This window comes from Dromiciops gliroides, chromosome 2 (genome assembly GCF_019393635.1).
Source record: "Dromiciops gliroides isolate mDroGli1 chromosome 2, mDroGli1.pri, whole genome shotgun sequence".
Classification (NCBI taxonomy): Eukaryota; Metazoa; Chordata; class Mammalia; order Microbiotheria; family Microbiotheriidae; genus Dromiciops; species Dromiciops gliroides.
The window spans coordinates 233426602-233454031 of NC_057862.1; the positions used below are offsets into that span (position 1 = coordinate 233426602).

Consider the following 27430-nt stretch of genomic DNA (forward strand, 5'->3'; position numbering starts at 1 on the left):
GGGGGGAGGGAGGGAGAAAAATCTGAAATTGGAAAGCTTGTATAAACAAAAGGTGAGAACTATCTTTACATGTAACAGAAAAAAAATTTTAAAAAAACAGTAAAAAAAAAAAGTCTCGTCAGCCATCCAATACATTTATTGAACAGTTGCTAGCATGTTCACCTAGCCCTGAAGTAGGTGTCATAGCTCCTGCCCTTAGATTAGAGGGTTCTAATCTAGTTGGGGATATTAGAACACCAAAGGATACAAAATAGAGGATAGTAAAGCAGGTTGAATGACGTAGACTTTGAAAGCTATAGATGTACATCACTCACTTATTTATTCAGCAAATATTGAATGACCATAATTATCTTAGAAGTGGAATCTGACCCGTTATCAGATACCACCCTAACACTAGCACTTGACTTATGGGACTGGCGGAAATGGGAAGAGAAAAGAAGCTTAGCACATAGAGCAAAGAGGAGAGTCCAAGTAGGAAGAGCTGACATGGTACTCCACATGGTCACATCTGTAACAAGGGGCATTTAGGAGAAAGGGGAAAATGGAAGTGCTTGGGTAGCGGAAAGAGCATCTCACTAGGTGGAGAGTGTTGCCATCTTTCTACAGTGGTCCTTGGAGTGTTACCAGACAAGGTCCTGTGGCCCCAGGTATCTCCCCAACACCCATCACTGCCTGAAATTCTATTTCTCTTGCTCTTGAAGACTTCTTAAATTTTTGGTAATCTAGTAAAATGCAAATAACCAGATCCTAGTAAAATAGATACAACAGATAAAAAAGACAGCTTGTTCTGTGCAGCTTCAGAGAAGACCAAACATCAGATCAAGGGAGGTAGATTTTGACACAATCAAAAGTCAGATTTCCAAAAATGAAACTGCTTTTAAAAAAGTGAGCTTTCAGGGCAGTTAGGTGGCACAGTGGATAGAGCACCGGCCCTGGAGTCAGGAGGACCTGAGTTCAAATCCGACCTCAGATACTTAACACTTACTAGCTGTGTGACCCTGGGCAAGTCACTTAACACCAATTGCCTCACTAAAAAAAAAAAAAAAAGTGAGCTTTCCTGGAAGTGTTTGAGGAGAAGCTAGATCCGTTAGGGTTAGTACAGAAGGGTTAGGGTTATCCTGGCGGGGAGTTTCTACTAAGTATTTCTGTTTCTAATGTTCTTTGATCGCTAAAACATTTGTTTTTGAAGAAATTAAAAACTTACTCCACCCCCCACTAGTGTTAACACCTGAGAGAGTTATCATCTAAGAGGGAATTAGTTGACAGCTAGTTGAGTTCAAGGGTGGGAGGCAGAGGGCTTCAAATTCATAGTAGATAAATGTCCTATCCCCCCCCTCTTGGACCATAAGCTTGCTGAGGACAGAAACTAGGTCATTTTTCATCTTTAAATCTCCAACCCTTAGTATAATGCCTTACACTTGCTCTGTTGAACTGAATGGAATTATACCATTCTCCATTCTCTTGATTTCTCCAGAGACCTCATAAACATGCTCACACATGAGAGAATGGATACTAGTAAAAGAAAAAGCTGAGCTTCAGGAAGTGAGAGTGGGAGGTGGAAAGAGTAGGGCAGTCAAGGTAAAGAGCAGAAGAGAGAGTAGTTGGGGTGATGTTGCCAGTTGCTAGGAGCCTTTGGGTGTTCAAGGTCCAGTGCTGTGGGAGACTGTTTCCTGTTGTTAACAAAAAGGAGATGATGAATTATTTAAACAGCCTGCCAAGGCCAGATGGGGTGGGGGTAGGGGTAATGTGGAGGAAAGGCAATGAAATGCAAAGGTGGCTTTATGCTCAAGGGAGAATGAGAACAGGCAGCTAGGTGGTGCAGTGGATAAAACACTGGCCCTGGATTCAGGAGGACCTGAGTTCAAAGCCAGCCTCAGACACTTGACACTTACTAGCTGTGTGACCCTGGGCAAGTCACTTAACCCTCATTGCCCCACAAAAAAAAAAAAAAGAAAAAGAAAAAAAAAAGTGAATGAGAAGTTCATCTCTATAAGACAATCTCCTGTCCTTCAATTTCTCACTGCTCTGCCTCTCTCCTTTTAAACCTATTTTTGACCCCAGTTCAACCTTCCATGAATTTCTTTTTTTTTTTTTTAATGAGGCAATTGGGGTTAAGTGACTTGCCCAGGGTCACACAGCTAGTAAGTGTTAAGTGTCTGAGGCCGCATTTGAACTCAGGTCCTCCTGAATCCAGGGCCGGTGCTCTATCCACTGCGCCACCTAGCTGCCCCATGAATTTCTTAAACATGCCCAGCCCGATCTCCTCCATCCTTAAAAAATCTTCACAAGACCCAATCAGCTCCTCAAGTTATCATCCTCTATTTCTTCTCCCTTTCACAGCCAAACTAGAAAATCTGTCTATATTCACTGCTTCCACTTTCTTACCTCCCACTCACTTTTCAACCCCTTGCAATCTGGCTTTTATCCACACTATTCAACTGAAACCACTCTCTTCCAAAATGCTGTGATCCAATGGTCTTCTCTCAGTCCTCGTTTTTTCTTTTTAAAATTCTTTTTATTATGAACTAGAAAATGATCAACAAATACTAACATTTACAAAGTCCAGAGAAGAGGATTATGTATGAAGTTGTGACTACTATTTACATATATATATACAAAACACATCTATATTATATACATATGTATATATATATATAATATTATATACATATACACATAAACTCCACTCCTCCTCCTAACTTTCCTTTTTCTGTTAACGAATCTACCATCTACCCAGTTTCTCTATACAGGCATCATCTTCAACTCTTTATTCTGGACCACCACACTCAGTTGCCAAACCTTGTTGATCCACCTCCTCAATCTCTAGGCTTTTCTTATTTCTCCCTATTCAAACCACAACCCACCTGTTCAGGATCATATTCATGTCTTGATGCATCCAGTCCCTTCCCTTTCTGATTTATCCTACAGAAACTGCCAAATTGTTGTATTTGTAGTACAGGTCTGACAACGTCACTCTCGTGCTTAAAAAACTCCAATGGCACCCTACTGTCTTTAGGATTAAATATAAACTCTTCTGGTATTTAAAGCCATTTACAATCTGGCTCCAGCCCATCCTGAGGGGATGAAGGAGGGGGAAAAAGAAGTGGAGAAAGAATTTTATTTGCCCAATGGTGAATGATGACATGTTTATTCTTTCTTATGCATTCTACATCTAGAGAAATTGGTCTACTTCCTGTTCCTCATATACAACATCCCATCTCCTGTCTTTGCACAGGTTGTCCCTCAGACCTACTACGCTCTTTTCTTCTACATCTGCCTCTTGGAATCCCTAGCTCCCTTCAAGGCTCAACTTAAGTGCTACTTTTTTCAAAGGTCTTTCCTGAGTTCCCCAGTTGTTAATGCATGACCCCCCCCCCAATATCTCTGTGTTGATTCTGCATATATCTTGAATTTGCTCAACTGCTAACATGCTGATTTCCTCCTCCTCCTCCTTGCCTGTCCCTAGTAGGATGTAAGCCTATTTCGGATTCCAGAAAAACCTGGGAAGACTTACATGACCTGATGCTAAATGAAGTGAGGAGGACCAGGAGAACATTGTAGATGGTAACAGTAACATTGTGTGATGATCAACTATGATTGACTTAGCTCTTCTCAGCAAAACAATAATCCGAGACAATGCCAAAAAGACTCATGGAAAATGCTCTCCACATCCAGAGAAAGAACTATGAATGCAGATAGAAGCATACTATTTTTACTTTTTTCCCATGGTTTTTCTCTTTTGTTCCGTTTCCTCTTTTACAACATGACTATTGTGGAAGTATGTTCTACACAATTGTACATGTATAACCTATATCAGGTTCCTTGCCATTCTTGAGGAGGGAGTAGGGAAGGGAGGAAGGGAGAAAAATGTGGAATGCAAAATCTTTCAAAAACTGAATGGTGAAAATTGTCTTTATATGTAATTGGAAAAAACAAAATGCTATTAATTTTGTTTTGTTTTTTAGGTGAGGCAATTGGGGTTAAGTGACTTGCCCAGGGTCACACAGCTAGTAAGTGTCAAGTGTCTGAGGCTGGATTTGAACTCAGGCCCTCCTGAATCCAGGGCCGGTGCTCTATCCACTGTGCCACCTAGCTTCCCCCAGAATGCTACTAATTTTTTTAAATGTAAGCCTGTTGAAGATATGAACTGTCTTTCTTTCATAATTCTATCCTCATTGCTTAGCACTATGCTTGACATGAGGTTGAACCTCCCTTAGTCTAGTCTGCTTCTGTGTCCCCAGTCCTTGTCTTGGCCTCACCTTCCTCCCTTGACAGTCTTAATCCCATTGTTGACTGTTCTAACCCTTGAATTCCTTGTTCCTTTGTCCTATGGCTGTTGATATCTTGCCAAAACTAATCGTAGGTTACCCCCACATCTACCCTTTCTGCTCCTACTCTCATAACTTAAGGTTGCTAGAGGACATTCTACCACAATGACAACTAGGTCTCCTACAAATATATGTTATCCCATTTCAATCAGGCCTTTACCACCATATGGAAATCCTTTTATTCTTCCTTGACTGATATTCCATAATAGATCTTCCCAACCTCTTCTCCTCAAGCCTCCTATACTCCTCTTCCCAGCCTGCCCCCAACCTTCATCAGCAAGAGACCTTGCTTCCTACTGAGAAAAAAAGCAAGGCAATCTGTTGTGAGCTCTCTCTCCTTCCTTACACCACCTATTATTATTATTATTACACCCTATTCTTTCCTCCTTTATTTCAGGCTCTGCAGTAAATGTGGTCATTATTGCCAAGGCCACCCCTCTACTTGTGACCATAATCCCCTCCCCTCCCCTTACCCCCTTTGATTCTCCTTCAGGCTTCTATCCTTGACCTTATCATCCCTTCATGATATCATCCTGCATTTCTTCTGCTTTTAATAACTAAAGTCCTGCAAGAAATTATCCATATCAGACATTACCACTTCCTCACTTCCCACTCAGTTCTCAACCCCTTGCATTCTGGCTTCTGACCTCACCATTCAACTCTTCTAGGCCATCAAGAAGCTAAAGACCTTTTCTCATTTCTCATTCTACTTACCCTCCTCCCTTACAGTTTTTGACTGTTGGCCACCCTCTGGTCCAGGAGATTTTCACTTCCCTTAATTGTTTTTCAGGGCTAGAGACAGAGTGCTGACTCTCACCTTATACCACCCCCAACCACATACTCTGTGACCCAGGAAGTCCCGACCTCCTTGCTATTCCTAGGACAAGATCCTCCATTTCTTGAATCTGGGCATTTTGGCCGACTGCTCCCCTTCCTGAAATACCCTTCCGCCTCATCTCCACTTCCTGGCTTCCCTCAAGTCCCAGCTAAAATCCTACTTTCCACAGGAAGCTTTCCCCAATCCCCCTTCATTCTAGTGCCGCCCCTCTATTGGTTATTTCTAATTTATTCTGTATGTAACTTGTTTATATGGAATTGTTTGCAGGTTGTCTCCCCCATTAGGCTGAGTCCTTGAGAGCAGAGATTGTTTTTTGCCTTTCTTTGTATCCTTAGCCCTTAGTACAGTATCTGACACATACTAAGCACTTAATAAATGTTTATTGCCTAACAAATGGCTTTGGGCTCTCTTCCTGCCCTAGGATTTGATGCAAATCACCCATCAATGATGGATAATAGGCAAGCTGGACAGAGACAGCTAAGTGGCACAGTGGAAAGATGCTGGACCTAGAGTTTGGAAGACCTACGTTCAAATCTGTATATGAAAGTAAATTTGCAAAGTCATGTTAGTTGTTCTTCTACACCTCCATGTGACACTTCAGAGAGGCCTACTTGAAGAAGCAACCCCCCCAAATTATAGTATCCCCCATATCCAACCTCCTTTTTAATTCTTGCCCACCCCCCCCCCCTTTCCTTTCCTAGAACACATACTGATTTACCACAAAATCAACCATTTGAGAAGCAGTTGCCACTAAAGGTAGGAAACAAAACAGGAAAATGGGATCAATTCTCTTTCTTGGTTTTAGAAAAATCTTATGGACTTAGGAAGTAGCACAAATTCAGGGATGGGATCGGGACCAGTCCTGTTCTCTTGCTACCTCATTACTACTTCCACATCAAGTATGCCCCAGGGAGTGGCAGTCTAACCTGCTTCTTCCTTCTCAGATTCTTCACCTACTCTGAAATACTTCCTATGGTTAAGAAGAAGTTAAAGGGTCTTTAGCAGTTGATCTTTCCCTCAGGATGGTCAAAATTTTTTGGAAGCCATGACAGTCTAGAAGCTGAGAGGCAGTAAGTAGTTCAATAAGGAAGCCAAATAGACATTGGATTTGTGGAGCTGGAGAAAAGGTAACAGAAATAGGCTGGGAAGTGTGCTTTGGGCTACCTGAACCTTGGGAAACTCTCCCATAAACTCAGTTTTTCTCATAACCCTTAACATTGGAGAAGTACTAATTGAAGGAAGGGCAGCTAGGTGGTGTGTTGGATATTGTGCCAGGCCTGGAGTCAAGGAAGACTCATCTTCCTGAGTTAAAATCTGGCCTCAGACACTAACTAGCTGTGTGACCCTGGGTAAGTCACTTGACTCTGGTTGCCTCAGTTTCCTCATATGTAAAATGAGCTAGAGAAGGAAATGGCAAACCATTCCAGTGTCTTTGCCAAGGAAACTCCAAATGGGGTCACAAAGAGTCATAATTGAAATATGATTGAAACAACTGAACAGCAACTTATTGATGGAAATCTACTCCCTACTTCTGTCCTGGTCATTGATCAGAAGCCCTCTCTTGTCACTATTATGGGATATCATCTAAAGAAGGACTAATTCTAGCCCTTTCTTAGGGTACAGGTCCCTCTCTCTATAAGACAAGTTTCAATAAACCAACAAAGCTATTAGGTGTTTTTTAAAAATTTCCCCCCTTTTTCACCTCATCATTCAATTAGGTGTTCAAAGATCCCTGAGCACAGATCTTGATGTGCAAGGAATAGATAACAGCTTACTTCCTAATCAATTGCTTTCCTAGAATGCTTGGGAAGATGAACTCCCCATATCCCTTAAAATTAGAGAGGTACTAATTGAAGTAACCTCACCCCCAGCTCCATCCTGGTAATTGACTCTCTTGTCCTTACTGTGGCATCCAAAAAAGGGCTTAGTTTCTTTGGGGTCCCATCACTGGGACTGAAAAATATGGCTTTATTCCCAAAGGAAATCAAAGGCAAAAAAAGGAGGACAAGTCTCCAAATGTGAGTTACTATAGGATTTAGACACAGAAGGCACTTTAGGAATAATCTCATCTAACACCCCCATTTTATAGATTATGGAACTGAGGCCCAGAAAGACAAATTTTCTTCTTGGTCCTTTTATCACCAATAAGGAAACACAGATGGGTTTGATTCCAAGCCTATCTCTCATTTACTGTGGAATTGTATGGGGAGGCACTTCCATTCTTTGGGGGATGGGCAGCTCAGTTTGCTTACCTAGAGAATGGGGATTGATTGCATCATTAAACAGTCACTCAACATGGTTCAGTACAGAACCAGGCTAAGTGCTATGGGGCGTGCAAAGATGAATAAGAGATGGTCTACATGATCTTCTACTTTTGTTCTATAACAGATGAAAATGCTAATTTTGTTTGGTGATGTTAAATTCACTTTTTTAATGGAAAAAATAATATGAAAAAAAGACATGGCTACTGGCCTCAAGGAGCTAAGTATTCATAGAGCATTTCCTGCTACAAGAATCTTTCTATCCTACCTCCTTTAAGGTTAAGCATTATTAGAAGGAAGAATTTTGGCTGTTTTGACTATGAAGGGGGTTGGAAGAATGATGAGGACAGTGACAAGCCTAAAGAGGTATGACCAAGACACAAAGGTTAAACAGAGGGCATTTAGGGAACACAACCATCACACTTCCATAGCAGCAACCGTCCTCAAGGTCTAAAAGCAGGGGCCACAAACCTGGAGTAACCAGCAAGGTTCAGGTAGAGCAGATGTGAAGGGGGCAGCTCCTAGTTGCTTGTCTGATCAGTCTCTGGAATAGCACTCTTTCAAGTGCCCAAGTTCTCTCAACTGGAATCCAAAGGACAGCACCTTTCTGTGGCAACTAGATCTTGGGTGCTCTGAAGACAAAAGGACAAATACATACTTTCAATGGCAGGGTGAATACTTTAGAGATGGAAGCCCAGTTGTTCCCCACATCTCCTTCCAACACACTGATCTCGATCCCTCTCAGAATGATCAATCTGTATTCTGGTTGCCAAGCCCAACTATACTGTCTTGGGGTAGCAAGCAACCCCAACTCCCAAAACTGAAATCCCTGCTTGTTAATACTGGTGATGATAGCAGTGTACTACTATGGGGCTAGTAGGCAGCATAGCTAAGTTTGAAACCAGTTCTAATTAATAATAATAATAAAGCATGTAGCTAGATGGCAAAGTTGATAGTATACTAGACATGGAGACAGGTAGGCCCAAGTTAAAAGCCTAAATCAGACACTTATAGCTGTGTGACCTTGGGCAAGTCACTTGACTATCTTAGCCTCACTTTCCTTATCTATAAAATGAAGTGTTTGAACTCAATGGTCTCTAAGGTCCTTTCCAGTACTAAGCTACATGACCTTCCAAGGGTAGTCAATGACTTCTATCTCCTCAACTTAACTTTGATTTATATAGCCCTAGGGGGCGGCTAGGTGGCGCAGTGGATAAAGCACCGGCCTTGGATTCAGGAGTACCTGAGTTCAAATCCGGCCTCAGACACTTGACTTACTAGCTGTGTGACCCTGGGCAAGTCACTTAACCCCCATTGCCCAGAAAAAAAAAAAAAAAAGATTTATATAGCCCTTCACAGTTTACAAAGTGCTTTCAAATACACCATCTTATTTGACAGGTAGGTTGTGCAATGGATGGACACTGAACCCAGGAGTCAGGAAGACCCAAGTTCAAATCCAGCCTCAGATACTTACTAGTTGTGTGACCTTGGGCAAGTCATTTTTTTTGAGGGACAATGGGGGTTAAGTGGGGCAAGTCATTTTTTAACCTCTGACTGCCTCAGTTTTCTCATCTATAAAATGAGGATAATAGCACCTACCTCCCAGGGTTGTTGTAAAGATCAAGTTAGAGTAATACCTGTAAAGTTCTTTGCAAACCTTTAAATGTTATATAAAGGCTGGCTAGTATTTGATCAACCCTGGAGGTAGTTAAAGCTAAGCAAGGTAAAAAGATTCTACCAAGGTAATAAAGTGAACATCAAAGTCACTCAAACCTAGCCCTTTTTCCTTCAAGCTCAATATTCTTTTCACTATACTAGGCAACCAGGATAGAGGATGATGGATGAGTGTCTCATCAGTGGTGTCCCAGGGAGCTTTACCTGCCCTCTGCCCTCTCAGAAGTGTTCTCCCCTTCCTTATATCTTTGTGCCCTCGACTATATAACAGAAGTGAAGAAAGCCTCTCCTTTTCCAGGTCATCTTCCACTCTCTGCTCTAACAGAGGAAATGTCACTCACCTCCAACTGGTTCCCAGAGCAGGGGTTTCCAATCTTGTAAGAAGAGATTTTTAGAAGGTCCATATTACATATTATTTTCAATGGGTGCCAGATTTTACACGTTTTAAAGTATTAATTACATAGTTTATACATTTGGATATTCTATTTCATAGTTAATAAAATTCTAGGAAAGTATAATTAGAACTGTCTCCAGAAGGCTCCTGTAACCTAAAAACTGGAGGAAGGGCTCTAAAGATATGCTAAAGTCTTGTCTCACTTGTACATCAGGATAAGAATATATCACCTTGAAAATCAGAGAAGTCCAGAGGAGCCAGTGAGGGGATGAGATTTGGGAATAAAGATAGGATTCCCCTAAGGAGTCTGTGGGTAGACTTCATGGGTCTTCTGAACTCAGAAGGGAAAATATCGTATAACATCTAACTGAAATTTAGCATTTCCTTCAATCATTATTTTTTTTCCTGAGTAGGAGTCCATAGGCTTCACCAGACTGCCAAAGGAGCCCATGACCCCAAAACCTTAAGGACCCCTGGAGTAAGAGAAACTGACCAATTTAAGAGGAAGGGGAAAGGTAACCTGAAGAGGAGGAGTGAATAGGAGTATGAAAATTGTAGAATGGGAACAATTCAGAGCAGGAGAACGAAGGTGGTGATGGGAGAGAGCTGAAGCAATGATGACCCGAAGGCCCTTAGTCTCTTCATGGCTGGTGATTTTTGTAGAGGTTAGCACTCCCTTAAGGTGTTTACCTATTAATGAGATGAATTCACACAGAACGAGAGGCTCAAAGAGCCCCAGTTAAATACTTAAAGAGCCAGGAGCCTGGAGTCATTCTAGATTCTCTCTTCTGATTCTCCTCAGAGAACAGAATGGGGAAGGCCCGTAGATTTGGCTCCATTTTATCTTCTCCTTTTCTTCTTGGCATTAATATAGCTCCTTCCCCCTTCCAGAGCACTTTCTGTGCCTCTCTGAGAATGAAGTCACCTCAGTACATTCTCACAAATTCCGTTAGGGCTGTCCAGTAAACTCCTGAACAAAGCCTCCCCCACTCCCACTCATGCCCGTATTTACTCATTCTCCTGCTCCAATCTCATTTTCAATATGCTCCCTGACAGCTCTGCATCTTTCTAACATCCCTTATTTTTTCACATTAAGAATTAAGCCTTTTCCCAGAGAAGCATGAAAAAAAACCTCACATAAGCTGGTACAAAGTATAATAAATAAAGTAGAGCCAGGAAAGCAATATATACAATGACTACAACAATGGAAATGGGAAGAGCCACAAAATAATGTTTCAAAATGATAAGAAACAAGCTTGGCCTCAGAGAAAAGACAGAAGAAAAAATAATGCAGAACATTCTATATAATGTCGGGTTCTTTCACTGAGTCAATAAGCATTTATTTTTACTGAGACCTTAATATGCTCCATTCCTATCTTCTTTCAAGTCCCAGCTAAAATCTCACCTTTTACAAAGGAGCCTTTCCCAATCCTCCTTAATTCTAGTGCCTTCCTTCTACTGATTATTTGCAATTTATCCCACATATCCCTTGTTTGTATATAGTCATTTGCATGTTGTCTCCATCTTTAAGATTGTGAACTCATTGAGGTCAAAGATTATATTTTACCTTTCTTTGTATCTCTGGTTTTTGACACATAGTAGGCACTTAATAAATGTTTATTGACTGACTGACTGCCAGGTACTATGCTAGGTGATGGGATGATGAAGGCAACAATGACAATAGTCTCTGCCCTCAATGAATTTCCATTCTATTGGAGGAGATAACATAAAAATAAGCAAGTACATCCAAAATAAACAGGTGGCATATGGAAGGGGAGGGTGCCAACAACCAGGAGACCAGGAAAAGCTCCATGTAGAAGGTTGTGTTTAATTGAGTTTTGAAGGAAACAAGGAATGCCAAGAGGTCAAGGTGAGATTTTATTGTCAGTATGGAGGAACAACCAATAGAAAGGTATAGAGATGGAAAATGGATGTTCTGTGCAAGAAATGAAAAGAAGGGGCAGCTAGGTGGCACAGTGGATAGAGCACCGGCCCTGGAGTCAGGAGTACCTGGGTTCAAATCCGGCCTCAGACACTTAACACTTACTAACTGTGTGACCCTGGGCAAGTCACTTAACCCCAATTGCCTCACTAAAAAACAAAAACCAAAAAAACAAAGAAACAAAGAAATGAAAAGAAAAGAGAGTCTCAGATCTTCCAAAGTGCTTCTGTGTGCCCTTAGCCATAAGAACTTTAACATTCAAGCCTTCCTGGAGGTGTTGGAGTGGGATGGAATGTGGAGGAGGAAGAAAAGTAGCAAGAGTAGTGGTATGTAAGCCTGGACAGTCTGCATGGGCTACTGCCACACATGCAATATCTTTTTTTTTCAGGGCTATGGGGGTTAAGTGACTTGCCCAGGGTCACACAACTAGTAAGTGTCAAGTGTCTGAGGCCAGATTTGAACTCAGGTACTCCTGAATCCAGGGCCGGTGCTTTAGCCACAGCAGCACGTAGCTGCCCCCGACACATGCAATGAGAAGGAAATTAGCTTTGCAGAAGGACACAGACAAGTCTCACACAAGGTGAAAGAGCATGACTGAGTTGTGATCTGCAGTAATGGATCTCCCTCCCACCAGACCACTGGATTCCTTCCTCCAGGAGCTTTCATCTTATCTTGCCAGAAACCAACAGATCAACAGCTGACAGACTTGATTCTGAGCTGTGCCTGAGGCAGGACTATCTCAAACCCTAATTACTACCCAGAAGCACCCACACCTGCCTGTGAATAAGAGGGCCGTCCTCGCCCAGGACTAAGGTGGCCTTTGAGGATGCTGAGGGTAACAGTGGCAATCTCTGCTGCTGAAGGTTCATTAGGAACCTGGCTACCACTGGGATTTTTTTTTCTACATTTTCTAGATGCAACTGTAAAGATCTATGTTCTCCCTGCCTTTCCTGATCATCAACATATGAACAGTCAGTATTCATCAAAGTCTGAAGGATGACTAGGCCTAATTGTGGGAAGACCTCAAAGAGCACTTTATTTTGTAAAGTCCCACCTCCTCCCTTCCAATTTATCCTTCACACAGCTGCCAAAGTGATATTCCTAATGCACATGTGTGACCATGTTACTCTTTTACTCAAGAAGCTCCAGGGGTCTCCTATCACCTTAAGGTCAAATATAAACTCCTCTATTTAACATTTAAAGGCCTTCACAACTTGGTCCCAACCTACCTTTCCAGGTATCTTACACATTTTTCCCTTGTGTGCACAAACTGGACTTCTTATGTTGGGTGTGAGGAACAAGAGGGCGAGTTGGTCACACGTAACATTTCTTATTACATCTCTATGCTTTCACATGATCAGTCCGCCATCCTGGAATGCACTTGTCTTCACCTTCATCTCTGAGAATTCCTAGTTTCCTTCAAAACTTAGCTCAGATGTTATTGTCTATGTATAGCCTTTCCTGACCTCCCCAGCTGTTAACGCCCCCTCCACAAATTACCTTGTGTTCATTTCGTATAATTTCCATACAGCCAAGTCCCAATTAGTACGAATAATTAATTCCCTGAAGTGGCCCCCATGTGTTCAAATTTGTACTGTTTGAAGTTATAATTATGTAAAATACGGCAAATGGTTCCAGCCCAGAGGAAATATGCAGTGTGAACTGGAATAATGTGACTACATGGGGGATTTATTATTTGCCCCAGTCAAGAGCTGGCTGTCTATCTCTCTCTGCATACATTTTGTCACTCCTACAGAGTATAAGCTCTTAGAAAGGTTGGAGGCAATTTTAGTTTTGTCTTTGTAACCCTAGTGTTTAGCTCAGTACCCAAAAGGTGCTTAATAATAAATGCTTGTTGAATAGACCCTCTAATGTAATTATCATGCAGTTCTTAGTGTTACGGTTATCTGTGTCAAACTGACCTACTAGGCTAGAAGCCCCATTACAATAGGCATGATGTCATCCAAATTTTGTATCTTCCCAAGAACATAGCACCATGTTCTGTACACAGAAGGAACTCAATAAACATTGTTAAATGAATGACTGAATGAATGAGATTTGGATTCTAGTCCCAGCAGTGCTACAAACTATGTATGTGACCTTATGCAAGATATAGTGTCTTTCTGGGTCTCGTTTTCTACATGTCTATAACGAAGATGATTCATGGGGTTATGAAGAGTTGGACATGACTGAACAAAAAAGTAATAAAGAGGATGGATTATAAGGTTGGTTTCAGCCGACATTTTGTGAAAGATGGAAAAATCTGAACCCCAAAGAGACTTAAGTGGCTTTCCCAGGGTCACACATAGTACAACGAGATCTCTTGACACCCAGGTTCAGTGTTTTTCCCATACCACTAAGTAGGGGGAAAACTGGGTCCAGACTGGGCAGGGCAGGAGCAACCCCCAGGATGATTCTGCCAAGTATTCTACTCACTTTCTTCTGCCAGGCTCAATGGGACCAAGCTGTTCCTTATGCAAACGGTGGAATCAGAATGAACAAATAAATTCTCTCCATGGTTCCCTTTGAATTGCTCACCTCATCACTGACATAGGATGATAGATTTAGAGATAGAAAGAACCTCAGGGGCTGTATAGTCCAAGCCCTTATCACTTAACATTGAGGAAACCAAAGCCCAAAGAGGTTGAACAATTTGCCCAAGATCACACAGGTAGAGACAAGATTTGAACCCTGGTCAAAACTCCAAACAATAGAGCCACTAGTAAATCTAGCTCTCCTGGCTTCCAGTCTAGTCCACTGTCTCTTATACCCTTATCCAAAACATCTATAGATTCTGATTCACATCTCAGTCCTGCTCCTTGCTATCTGGGAGACCTTGAGGCAAGTCATCCTCTCTGGGCCTCAGTAGATCCATTCAACACAAACATAACAAGAATACCCAACAACTCTTTTCACTGAATCTTACTGACTCATCATCAAAGCCCACCTTAATACAGCATTTCCCAAAAGTCTAACTGCAGTTTTAAGTTATTGAAATTTTAAAATGCAATAAGACTTTTGGGACACTCTGCCTTAGACAGCTGGTGGTGTAGTGGGATAAAGTGCTTGCATCAGAAAGGACCTGGAATCAGGACGATCTGAGTACAAATCCAGACTTAGACACTTAATAACTATGTGACTGGGCAAGTTGCTTAACCTGTCTGTTTCACTTTCTTCAGCTTAAAATAGGAATAATAAAAGAATCCTGCCTCCCAGGGTTGTTGTAAGGATTAAAAGAATATTTGTAAAGACTGCTTAGTACATTTGTTTCCCTTCCCCTTTATTATTGACAAATCACTTACTTTCCCCAACTAAGAAGTGTAATAATCATTACTCCCATTTTACAGATGAGAAAATTAAGGCTCAGGAAAGTTTACTGCTACTACTACTACTACTGGTGGTGGTGGTGGTAGTAGTAGTAGTAGTGGTAGTAGTGATGGTGGTAGTAGTAGTATAACAGTACTTTTAACTAATTATATACAGTATAATTATACTGTATATAATTATTTTATAATATAATAATGAATATGTTATAATATAATTATATAATAATAATAAATCATATAATTATGATACACATTAAATTACTTGCTCGGGATCATGCAGCTAATAAGTGTGGTACCTAGAATTAAAGGGCATTAGAAAAGGCTTTCTGTAGAAGGTGGAATTGTAACCAGAAGGAACCAGGGAAGCCTGGAAGCAGAGATGAGTAGAGAGCGCACTCCAGGCATGGGGAGGCCAGTGAAAATGCCTGAAATGGACTCATAGATTTGGGTAATGTCAGAGATAAAAGGGCCCAGAGCCCTCTCATCTACAACACTTTAAGGTTTGTAAAGTAATTTTTTTTTGGGGGGGGGGTGAGGCAATTGGGGTTAAGCGACTTGCCCAGGGTCACACAGCTAGTAAGTGTCAAGTGTCTGAGGCTGAATTTGAACTCAGGTCCTCCTGAATCCAGGGCTGGTGCTTTATCCACTGTGCCACCTAGCTGCCCCCCGCAAAGTACTTTTTTCCATAACAACCCTGTGAAATAGGCAGTGAAAGTATAATTGTCCTCATTTCCAAATGAGGAAAGTGAAACTCTGGAAAGGAATGTGATTTATCTGTAGTTACACAAGCAGTGAGGGACACAGCTAGGACTTGAACCTAATTCTCCCGATTCCAAGTCCAGTGGGTTTTTGTTTGTTTTTGTAGCACTTTGTTTAGCCCTCAAACTGCCTCTTTTTAGGTATGAAAAAAAAAATTAGGTCAAAGAAAAGGGAAATGATAAGAGTCACTGGTGAATCTAGCTCTCCCAGCTCCCATTCCAGTCCACTGTCTCCTACACCTTTTTGATCACCCTGATCTAAAAACATTCTGAGTCCACATCTCAGCTCTGGGGTTTGCTATCCGTGGGACCCTGAGCAAGTCATCTTTTCTGAGCCTCTTGTAGATTCATTAGACACAAATATAACAGGAATACACAGGTCAAAGTGGTAAGTACCTTAGAGAGCCCAGTCAATAAATAAACCTACTATGTTAAGGGTCTACTATGTGCTTACAACCTGTCAGCTATTTAACAGAGAAGCAAAACATCCAAAGGCATGTAACCAGTAAGTGGACCAGCTGAGATCTGAAGCCAGGTCTTTTGAAATGTTTTCCAACTTTTCTTTGGGACCAGATGAATTGACAATGATCTGTTGAGATTTCTGAGACAACCTGGGTCTTTCTACATTGGTGGTATAAATCGCAACTGGGGAATTCCCCAGAGCTGCTCAGCCCCTAAAAGAGCCTATAGCAGAACAGGAGTCAGAATAAGGTGTAAGGGACTAAAATTCTAGCTATACTGTGTAAAATATCTAATGAGTGGTTGCCAATAAATTATAAGCTTTAGCAAGAGTTTAGACTTTTAAGCATTTATTAAGGAGAATAAGAATTTGTGAAGAGAGAAAGGCCTAGATTCATCTATCTATCTCGGGGAGCTACAGTTCTCCTGCTCCACTCTCTATGAGAGTCCTAGCAAAAGGGAGGGAGAGAGCCAGCCTTGACCCCTCTTCCTCCCACAAGCAAACTTCATGTACTGACACCAAAGAAAAACCGCATGGCTTGCCCTCAGACACCTTCTCCTCATGGCAGAGCTTTCCTACAGTAAGTCTCCAGCAGGTGGTGTCATTCCAATTGTTACAAAGGTGAGGTCCAAAAGGGTACATGAGGACTTCCTAATAAGGCTGTCCCGGAAAAAGAGACTCACTGAAGGAGAGGGCTCGGAAGGAAAGAAGGAAGGAAGGAAACATTTATTAAGTACCTACTATGTGATAAACACTATGAAAAGCACTTAAAAACCACTATCTCACTTGATCCTCATAACCACCCTAAGAGATAGATGCTATTATTATCACCATTTTACATTTGAGGAAAATAAGGCAGACAAAGCTTAAGTGACTTGCCCAGGGTCACACAGCAAATAAGTGTCTGAGATCCATTTGAACTCAGGTCTTCCTGACTCCAGGACCAGCACTTGATTATCTGTACTTTCTAATAGAAAGTGTTGAAATAGACAGGAGTCTACTGTGAGTAATGGTAGAAAGAGTTGGCCTCAAAAGTCAGGATTACCTAGGTTTGCATCTAGTCTCTGACACAGGCTGGCTGTGTGACATTCTTAGTGCCCTAAGTAACTCTTTAGGACTACAAATTGCAGAGAAGGTATAGACCCACCTTGGTAGAGGGAGTTTCTTTACCTAGGAGTTCCCTATGTCAATGAAATGACAGGTTGCATCCCTTTCCTACTGATATGATACTTTTAGGTTTACATGAATAGATTATGTGAGCCTTACAACATCCTTGGGAGATAGGTATTACAAATATTATTAGCCTCACTTTAAAAATAGGAAATGGGCTTAGAGAGGGTTGGTAACTTGTTCATGATCACAGCTAGGAAGTAGCAGAGACAGGATTTGAATCTAGGTTTTCCTGATTTCATGTACAGAACTGGAAGGGACCCAAGTGTCTGAGGATCCAAATTCGAATCCAAGCTTAGCTATTAATTGTATGACCTTTCAAAAGTTACTTGTACCCAACCTAAGCCTTAGTTTGTTTGTAAAATTAACACAATAAAACTACCTCTACCTATTGTGTGGGACTGTTCCAAAGATGAAAATCAATTTGTAAATTGTGAGCTCCCTGAGTCCAGGAACTGAGACTTAATCTAAACTGTGTATGCCAACCACCTTCACATTCTTGGTACGGTGTTCTGTACACAATTGGCTCTTAATAAATGTCTTTTGACTACAAACATAAGTATATCACTATTTCTTTTTAGACCGAACAAGGCAGAGGGAATTGTTTAGTTCTTGTCCTTACACTTGTTTTTTTTTTTAATTGTTGTTCAGTTGCGTCTGACTCTTTGTGACCCCATTTGGGGTTTTCTTGGCAGAGACACTGGAATGGTTTGCCATTTCCTTCTCCAGTTCATTTTACAGATGAGAAAACTGAGGTAAATAGGGTTAAGTGACTTTTCAAGAATCACAGAGCTAGTGTCTGAAGCCATATTTGAACTCACAAAGATGAATCTTCCTGATTCCAAACCCAGTGCTCTATCCACTGAACCACCTAGCTGCCCTATACTTGGGTTTATCATGCACAAATACTCTTTTTGGAGTCAGTGAGACCTGAGTTCAAATCCTGCCTCAGTCACTTACTAGCTCTGTGACCTTGAGCAATCAGTAACCTCTCTCAGCCTCAGTTCCCTCAACTGTAAAAAGCAGCTAATAACGGCACTGATATCAGAAGATTATTGTGAGGCTCAAACAAGATAATAAATGTAAAGTGCTATGTACCTGCTATTATTATCATTCCACAGAAATTTGTTTCCCAATTTTGAGAAATGATTTCTTACCAACCCATGGAGTTAAAGTCAATTGATCTATGAATCTGGTCTGTCAGAACTAATAGAGGAGAGTTGGGAACAATGATGGAACAACACATGGACAAAACCTGCTGTAATATCTGCTGACCTCAGGGAAAAGCCACACACAATTTCCCTAAGCACTTTATATGATGATAACATTTATTTCCTTGCAGTCCAGTTTAGTGGCTCATAATGCTTCTTGGAAGTAATAGCACCAAGATCCTTCTGCAAAGAGCTCCAGGCACTTTAGATCCATTATCTCATTTAATCTTCCCAACCTCCCCAAGCAGCTCTACACAGGGGAAACTGAGGCACTGAGATGAAATAATGAGCTTACCAGGCAGTGGTGGAGAACAGGACCATCTCAAGTGGAATGGAGATGCTAGTGGATGAAAATCACAGTGTGTGCCTCTTTTCCCCTTTCCAATTATATGTTAGTGTAATCAGCTTAGAGGCTGAGGTAATTTGCTCTAGTGGAAAGAACAAAGTACTAGAAGTCAGAGGGCTGGGTTAAATCCCACTATTAGATGTGGGACCTTTCTCCTTTCTAAACAAGAGTTTCCTCATTTGTAAAATGATGAGGCTGGACTAGATGGGCCTTTTTTTTTTTTTTTAAGATTGGCCTCTTAACCTAGGGTTCCCCTACCCATAATGGCTCAATGGATAGATTTCAGGTGGTCCATGACTTTGAATGGGAAAAATTACATCTTTATTTTCACTAACCTCTAAGAGAAATTTTGTATTTCCTCCAATTATATGAAAACATTTTTTTTCCTGAGGAGGAGACTATAGGTTTCACCAGCCAACCAAAGAGATCCATGATACAAAAAGGGTTAAAAACCTTTGGAACAGATGATTGCTAAGGTTCATTCCAGCCCTAAATTCTATGAAATGATCATTGAAGACAGCTTTTCAGGGGAGAAATAAATTGAAAAAGAGCCCCAGAATGCCTAATCAGCTCATTTAAGATCAAACAGCTTTGAGTAATTGTCAGAGGCAAAATAAAAACCAAGGTTTTCTGGACTTGGAGTCAGTCTAACATTCTGTTACATTTACCAACCATGATTCAAAAGACATAAATTGATCTTAGGCTTTGGGGGCAAACATTTGCCCTGGGAAAGTTAACAATTTAAAGAGAATGGGAAATAATAGCGGAACAAGCCAGTTTACAGAAGGGAGGGATCGTTTTTTTGGCTGCAAGGTGGAGGCAATGAGGGTAGTTTGGGGAAGGTTGAATAGAAATGGTGGTATTTAAGCTGAGGCTGGAACAATAAATAGGTTTTACACTAAGTTCATTTCTAAATATAGATGTGAGCTATCGTGTTCAGTATAGTTTGAGTACATTTTTTGTGTGTCTAAAACTGTGATTTCACTGTTGCCCAGTGAGAAAACTCCCTTTTCCAATGAAGATCTACAACTGTCTACCACTTATGTTATTAAGCTTAGGGCACTGACAGGTTAAGCGTTTTGCCTATAATAATTCGGACAGGGGCAGCTAGATGGCGCAGTGGTTAAAGCACTGGACCTGGATTCAGGAGTACCTGAGTTCAAATCCGGCCTCAGACACTTGACACTTACTAGCTGTGTGACCATGGGCAAGTCACTTAACCCCTATTGCCTAAAAAAAATAATAATAATAATAATAATTCGGACAGCATGCATTGACAAGCAGGACTTGCAGAAATCTTCTTGACTTATTATAAAGCCGCTCTAGCCACCATACTAAGCTGCATTGGTTTGAGTGTTGAGTGTATCATGTCACAATCCAAGTATCTTAAAATCGGCATCTATAGTAACTTCTTATTAATTGGAATTCTTTATTAATCAATCAGATTGATCAACCAATTCCTGGTATCTTCTGATCATGCCAGATGGTTCACTGTATTATCCTTTATTATTCTGACTTCAGGCCCTGTCCATGTAAGATATCATAGGCTGCTAATCATTTGTACAAGATATGAAGGCTGCTTTTTTGGTAACTCTCCATGAAGCCAAAACTAAGGGTATCTGGTTTTGTTTTAAGGATATGACTCACAGGGAAATGGATTGCATTGGCTTCTTCCCTCTGAGATACTTCCAAGTTAGTAACCAGCAATAGATGGTAGAAATTTACTTCTGCTTTGATAGGTTTGCCTCTTGTTCATGGATGACACAGTGACATAAACAGGTCAGTTTCATGGAGATAAATGGTTATCTGTTGTTTTGCTACTGACTCACCAAGGCAACTGGAAAAAGCCTTAGACAGGGCGTCTGGGAGACCAGGGTGTCTCGTATTGGCTCTTTCACAAAAAAAAAAAAAGCTAGATGAACTTGGACGAGTCACCCTTTACCTGGAACTTCCCCTCCTCGTATGCACCTCCTGACTCCCCAGGCTTCCTTCAAGTCTTAGCTAAAGTCTTACCTTCTCCAAGAAGCCTGTCCCAGTCTTCCTTAATCATGGTACCTAGTGGATAGAGCACTGGCCCTGGAGTCAGGAGTACCTGAGTTCAAATCCGGCCTCAGACACTTAACACACACTTACTAGCTGTGTGACCCTGGGCGAGTCACTTAACCCCAATTGCCTCACTAAAAAAAAAAACAAAAAAAAAACATGGTACCAAACCATCCTCATATATCCCACCTATGCATCACTTGTACCTTGCTGTTTGCATGTCATTTCCCCTAGTAGACTGTGAACTCCCTGACAGCTGGGACTATCTTTTCCCTTTCTTGTAGCACAGTGCTTATGTAGCACAGTGCCTGGCACATCGTAGGCACTTAATAAATATTTACTAACTGACCTTACATATCTCACCCTCATTTCCCCTTCTGTCAGATGAAGGGTTTGGATCACTAAAGTGCCTTCTAGCTTTGAAATCCGATGATTTCTAGATCACTACCAGAGCCAAGTGAGGCAAGGTTTGGAGCTGCCTTTTGGAAAAGACAGGAAGCTAGGTGGTGCAGGGAACAGGGCGCCAGGCCTGGAATCAGGAAGACTCATTTTCCTGAGTTCAAATCTGGCCTCACACACTTCCTAGCAGTGTGACCCTGAGTAAGTCACTTAACCCTGTTTGCCTCAGTTTCCTCATCTGCAAAATGAGCTGGAGAAGGAAATGCCAAACCACTCTAGTATCTTTGCCGAGAAAACCCCGAATGAGGCCAGGAAGATATGACTCAATAACAATGATGATGATGAAGAATATGACAACCACAAGAAGAGGGAAGGCACACAGGATGGGGGAGGAGGAGTACATCGGACAGGTGATAACAAGGGGAACTTTCTAGCATTACTCGATTTCTAAGTATATACATATTTTTAAGGCAAGAAAAGTCTGATATTAGGCACGTATTTATTTGTGATAAGTCAGCAGAGGGAGAGAGGGGTAGCATAGCATGGTGGATAACACCCCTGGATTAGGAAGACTTGGTATAAGTACTAACCGTGTGACACACAATAGTTCCATGACCACTGGGAAGTCTTTTTACCCTTTTATTGGGCAGGAAACTGTTGTTGATCTTAATCAACAGAAAGAGTTTCTACCCTGAATGTTACCTTCATAACATCTCTCCCATATGCCTTCACTTTCTCTCACCTCCCATATCCAATCTGTTGCCAAGGTCTGTTGATTTCACCTTTGTAACATCCCTCCAATAAGCCCCCTTCTCTCCTCTGTTGCTGCCACCCACAATGGTGCAGGCCTCCATCACCTTACATCTGAACTATTATAATAGCTTGCTGGTGCACCTCCTGACTGAAGTCTCTCCTTACTCCAATCCATGCTTGACTCTACTGTCAGATGGATCCTCCTGAAGTTCAGGTCTGACCATATCACCCTATATTCAATAAAGTCCAGTGATCCTTATCACCTCCAGGATCAAACATAACATCTCTTTTGATTCTGTTCTCAAAGGTATGAACAGGCCACTCAGAATTTTATCTGTCATTCTAAAGGCCTTACCACACACACACAAAAGACTCAGTAGGCCCTGTTTACAAATTCAGTCATCTTCATTTGTCATAATTGTCAGCTAGAAAGGAGGAGGAGAATAAGATCTGAGTCAGTGAAAGAAAACAGTGTGACTGACTTGTAACCCTCAAAGGAATACCACACTCCAAAGCAGCTCACCTCAAGCCTTAGCTCTTTCCCCAGATGGTGAAATCGACACTTCCTGGATTTTCCCTTTTGAGCTGGGATGGTTAAAGAAGAAAATCTGTTTTCCTCACTCCTATCAAGCACCTATTATTATATCAGTAAGTACCCCAAGTCAGGAGATCACCAGACAGACCTACGATCCAGATACAAGGATCCAGGTGGGGACCCCTCCCTTCCCATGACTTTGAGAGAGCAGGCACCACTATTCCATCATCTTAGATAAATATTCATAATAAATAAGATATCCTGGCATTCATAACTTCTGGTTCATTCTGGAAAACAATTTACAAACATTCGATCCTCTATTCAAGCCTGGGAAGTTGGCAACTTTAACTCTATTTTCAGAGATGATCAAAGAGTGATAGGGGGAGGCAACGAATCCCATAATTCCCCACCCAGTATCATATAGCAGGAGGTTAAGAGGGACAGAACTGAGGGGGAGAAGGGGGAGAAGAGAAAAACCAGCATTCTCTTCATCTAAAGGGCAAAGTAGTATCTGGAAAGAAACAGCTTTGATTTGTGATCTTCGATAAGTCACTTCTCCCTCCCTGCCTCAGTTTCCCCAACTATAAGACAGGGGATCAATATCTTCAAACTGCAGATCCTCCCCCCGAGGCTAGGGCCAGCATGACATGCAGTGCCTGTCTGAAAATTTCTGGGTGAAAGATGGTAGGGGAGGGCCTCCTCCACTCCTTCCTCAGCTCAACACTCCAGATGGCCAAGGGGACAACAGGGCCTTCAAGCAACCATCAGGAGTGAGCCAGTAAGTACTGACAGTGACGTTACCATGGCACCCTTATTCGTAAGCCAATAGACTAAGGAGGCAGCTTGTTGGAAGAGGAGAATACCAATCCCCCCACCCCCCACACTTGGCAGAGAGTTCTGGGGATTCCTTAGTCTAGGGACACCCCTCACCCCCCAAAAAGTTAGCAGGAACTTCTGCCTGGTTTAACAGCAGGACAGCACCCTGACTGAGGACCAGATCCCTAGGGGCCATCCTCATCTATCTTTGTCCAGGTGGCAAACATTTGGTTCTGCTAAATCCAGTTCCTTACCCCTTGCCAGCTTATCCTTGCTGCCCCTTCCCCAGGTACAAGAAGGGCTGTCATCCATAAGGCTCTGAAAGATGCCACAGAAAGTGCCACCCTCAGATTTCTGCTGCCCAGCAGGCCAAGGTCCAGGAGAACACAGCAGGACAACAATATGTTCCTTTCCCAATCGACCAAGCCCTACTCTCTCACCCACCCCCACCTCCACCCTCCAGGCTCCACTTCCCTCCTCCCTCCCTCCCCACTTCCTTGGAGTCTGGATTTCAGGCCCCTTCTTGAATCTCAATCAATACCAACTGCATAGCCACCCAACCTCTCTCTCCATCCTTCTTCCCTCCCTGGCCTCCTCAGTCACCCTACCAGCCCCGAAACTAACCTCTCCCCACTGTCCAACCCACTCCTAAGCCCCGAAGTACCATCAGTGAGATGTTCCTACCTGTGAGAAGGCAGCAAAGATCTGCCTAGTCCTTCTCCCCATCAGCCCAGGAAAGAAGCCAACGAGCCCCACCTGCCAAGGGACTGTCTACAAATTCCCCGCTGCATCACTGGGAGAGCGGCATCCTTGGCCAAGCCTTTGATTAGGCTCCTCCCTTTTCAGGGACAGTATAACTGAGTTCACCGTCCTGGCCCCTCCCCTCCGCCAGCTAGTCTGACTTGCCTAGGAACGCAGGCTGGATTATCAGACTCGGGTACCCAGGGGGAGTGACCGAGAGCCACTTAGCCAATAAGGTACAAATTACCCCTGGCAAACGTGCTTCTCCTTCTACAGCTGTTACTGAATTAGCCTAGTTCTCACTGCTCTTCTGCTAGGCTTCTCCGATTATGTCCTGCTGCTCTACACATCCACCCAAACCAGGTGCAGTGAGATCCTCCCCTGACACAGTGCACAAAAGCAAAAAACATCAATCAGTCTCCAGAAGGCAATAGGCGTTTCCGCAACTCCCTACAGCAACAATGCTGCAGATACAACCCCAGCGCCTCATCCATCGCCTTTACATCAAAGGGACGATCTGCAAATTACCAACCGCACAATCCTGGGAAGCAATGAGTGATACCCAGTTCTGGTTTGGCCATCTCTAGTTAAGTTTACTCATCCTTGCATGGGACAAAGTTTAATCCCGCTAGGAGTGATCTAAATTTTGATGCTGGAGAGAGTTGTGCTTTTCAGAGTCCACAGCAGGGAAATTAAAATGCAAGTGAATTTGGGTTATTTTTAAGGCACTGAAATAGGTAATGGAAAAAATCCTCTGCTACCTCTGTTGTTGAGTCTTTTCAGTTGTGTCCAATTCTTTGTGACCCCATTTAGGGTTTTCTTAGCAAAGATGCTGGAGTGGTTTGCCATTTCCCTCTCCTGATTATTTTACAGATGAGGAAACTGAGGCAAACAGAGTTAAATGACTTGCCCAGCATCACAAAACTAATATGTGTCTGAGGCCAAATTTGAACTCAGGAAAATGAGTCTTTCTGACTTCAGGCCAAGCACTCTATCCATTACCATACTAAATATTACCATTACTAACTGTATAAACTTCTGGCAGTCACTTAACTTCTCTGAAAATTCTCTCATCTGCAAAATGGGAATCAATATAGATTTAGAGCTCAAAGGGACCTTAGAAGTGGTCTCCTTCAATCTTCTCATTTTATAAATGAGGAAATTAAGGCCCAAAATTGCTTTCTCAAGATTATACACAGTAGGGGCAGCTAGGTGGCGCAATGGATAGAGCACCAGCCCTGGAGTCAGGAGGACCTGAATTCAAATCCAATCTCAGACACTTAACACTTACTAGCTGTGTGACCCTGAGCAAGTCACTTAACCCCAATTGCCTCACTAAAAAAAAAAAAAAAAAAAGATTATACACAGTAAATGGCAGAGACACAATTCAAACCTAAAACTTCTGACTCCAAATCCAGAATTCTTTCCACTATACCACAACCTGCCTACCTCAGGAGATTATTAGAATTAAATTAAATTAGAATTAAAAATGGCACAGTGCACAGAGCACTGGGCCTGGAGTCAAGAAGACCTGAGTTAAAATCCAACCTTTAATATTTACTAACTGTATGAATGTGGGCTAGTCACTTAACCTTCTTTTGCTTCAGTTTCCTTATGTGTAAAGTGGAAATAGTACTTATCTCCTAGGGTTGTTGTGAGGATCAAATGAGATAATAATTGTAAAACACTTATCACAATGCCTGCCACCTAGTAAGTACTATATAAATGTTAGCTATTAATATTATTATTAAAGTTAATGTTTGTAAAGTCCTTTTGTAGCTTTGAGAAGCTAGGGAGTACTGCACCTAAATTAAAATTTGGACTCAGATACTAGCTAAACACAACTAAGTAGCTATATGACCCTGGGCAAATCACTTAACCTTTCTTTGCCTTAGTTTCTTCATCTGCAAAGTGAGGATAATAATAGTACCCACCTTCCAGGGTTGTTTTGGGGGATAAATGAGATAATTGTAAAGTACTTAGCACAGTGCCTAGAATATACTAAGTGCTATAAATAAAGTCAGATCTAAACAATTTGAAAAATATTAATTACCTATGGGTAGACCAAGCCAATATAATACAAATTCCAATTCTACCTAAATTAATTTACTTATTCAGTGAAATTCCAAACTACCAAAAATTTTCTTACAAAGCTAGAAAACGTGGTAACAAAATTATGCTGGAAGAACAAAAGGTCAAGAATACCAAGGGAGGGCAGCTAGGTGGCACAGTGGATAGAACACCGGCCCTGGAGTCAGGAGTACCTGAGTTCAAATCCAGCCTCAGACACTTAACACTTACTAGCTGTGTGACCCTGGGCAAGTCACTTAACCCCAACTGCCTCACTTAAAAAAAAAAAAGAATACCAAGGGAACCAATGAAAAAAATGTAAAGGAAGTTGGCTTAGCATTACCAGAGCTCAAACAGTATTACAAAGTAGTAATTATCAAAATAATCTATTACTTGGCTAAGAAATAGAGTGGTGGATCAGTAGAATAGATTAAGTACACAATATATACAGCAGGTAATGAACATACTAATCTAGTGTCTAATAAATACAAAGATCCAAGCTTTTGGGACAACAACTCACTATTTGACAAAAAATTGCTGGGAAAAAAATCAGTTTGGCAGAAAATAGGTATAGAGCAACATTTCACACCATATACCCAGATATACAGCCAATATACATCATAGGTGGGACTTGGACCCAGATCTTCCAGGCCCTGAGTATAGTTCTGTATCCATTATACCACACTTCCTCTCTGTTTAAATATTTAAATATTTATATGTATCAAATATTCATTTATATAAAAGCCATTACTATTATTATCGGGGGGCAGGGGGCAGCTAGTTGGTGCAGTGGATAGAATGCCAGGCCTAGAGTCAGGAACACTCATCTTCCTGAGTTCAAATCTGTCTTCAGACACTTAATAGTTGTGTGACCCTGGGTAAGTCACTTAATCCTGTTTGTCTCAGTTTCCTCATCTCTAAAATGAGTGGAGAAGGAAATGGCAAACCACTCCAGTATCTTTGCCAAGAAAAAGTGGGATCACAGAGTTGGTTATGACTGAAAATGTCTGAACAACAAATATTATTATTTTAAAGCTTTAAGAACCCAAGCACAGGAATAAGCTCTGACATGAGAAAGACAAGTAGTCAAATATCCCTTATTCTTCTTTTCCTGAACTAGTGAAATAAAATAAAATAGACTAAATATAATAAAAACTAAAATAGAAATATAGGATGTGAGAGCTGGAAAAAATCTTAAGGAATATGTAATTCAATACCCTCATTAAAAAATGTAAGGAGGGGCAGCTAGGTGGCATAGTGGATAAAGCACCGGCCCTGGATTCAGGAGGACCTGAGTTCAAATCTAGCCTCAGACACTTGATATTTACTAGCTGTGTGACCCTGGGCAGGTCACTTAACCCTCAT

At 41.7% G+C, this 27430-nt stretch overlaps 1 protein-coding gene across 8 annotated transcripts in view; it reads right to left on the reverse strand.

The window, feature by feature from the left end:
- TMEM63C (transmembrane protein 63C) overlaps positions 1-27430 on the reverse strand; it is a 220666-nt gene that overhangs the window by 95027 nt on the left and 98209 nt on the right. For 3 of the 8 annotated variants that reach the window (XR_006354828.1, XM_043984286.1, XM_043984287.1), the window contains exons 1-2: positions 23939-24099; positions 7899-8059 (exon numbers count right to left, since the gene is read on the reverse strand). The gene's annotated coding sequence lies outside the window, so the exon portion shown is untranslated. Of the gene's footprint in view, positions 1-7898; positions 8060-23508; positions 23634-23938; positions 24102-27430 lie in introns of those variants that run through there. The other 5 variants (XM_043984289.1, XM_043984291.1, XM_043984292.1 and 2 more) reach the window with 5 other exon arrangements.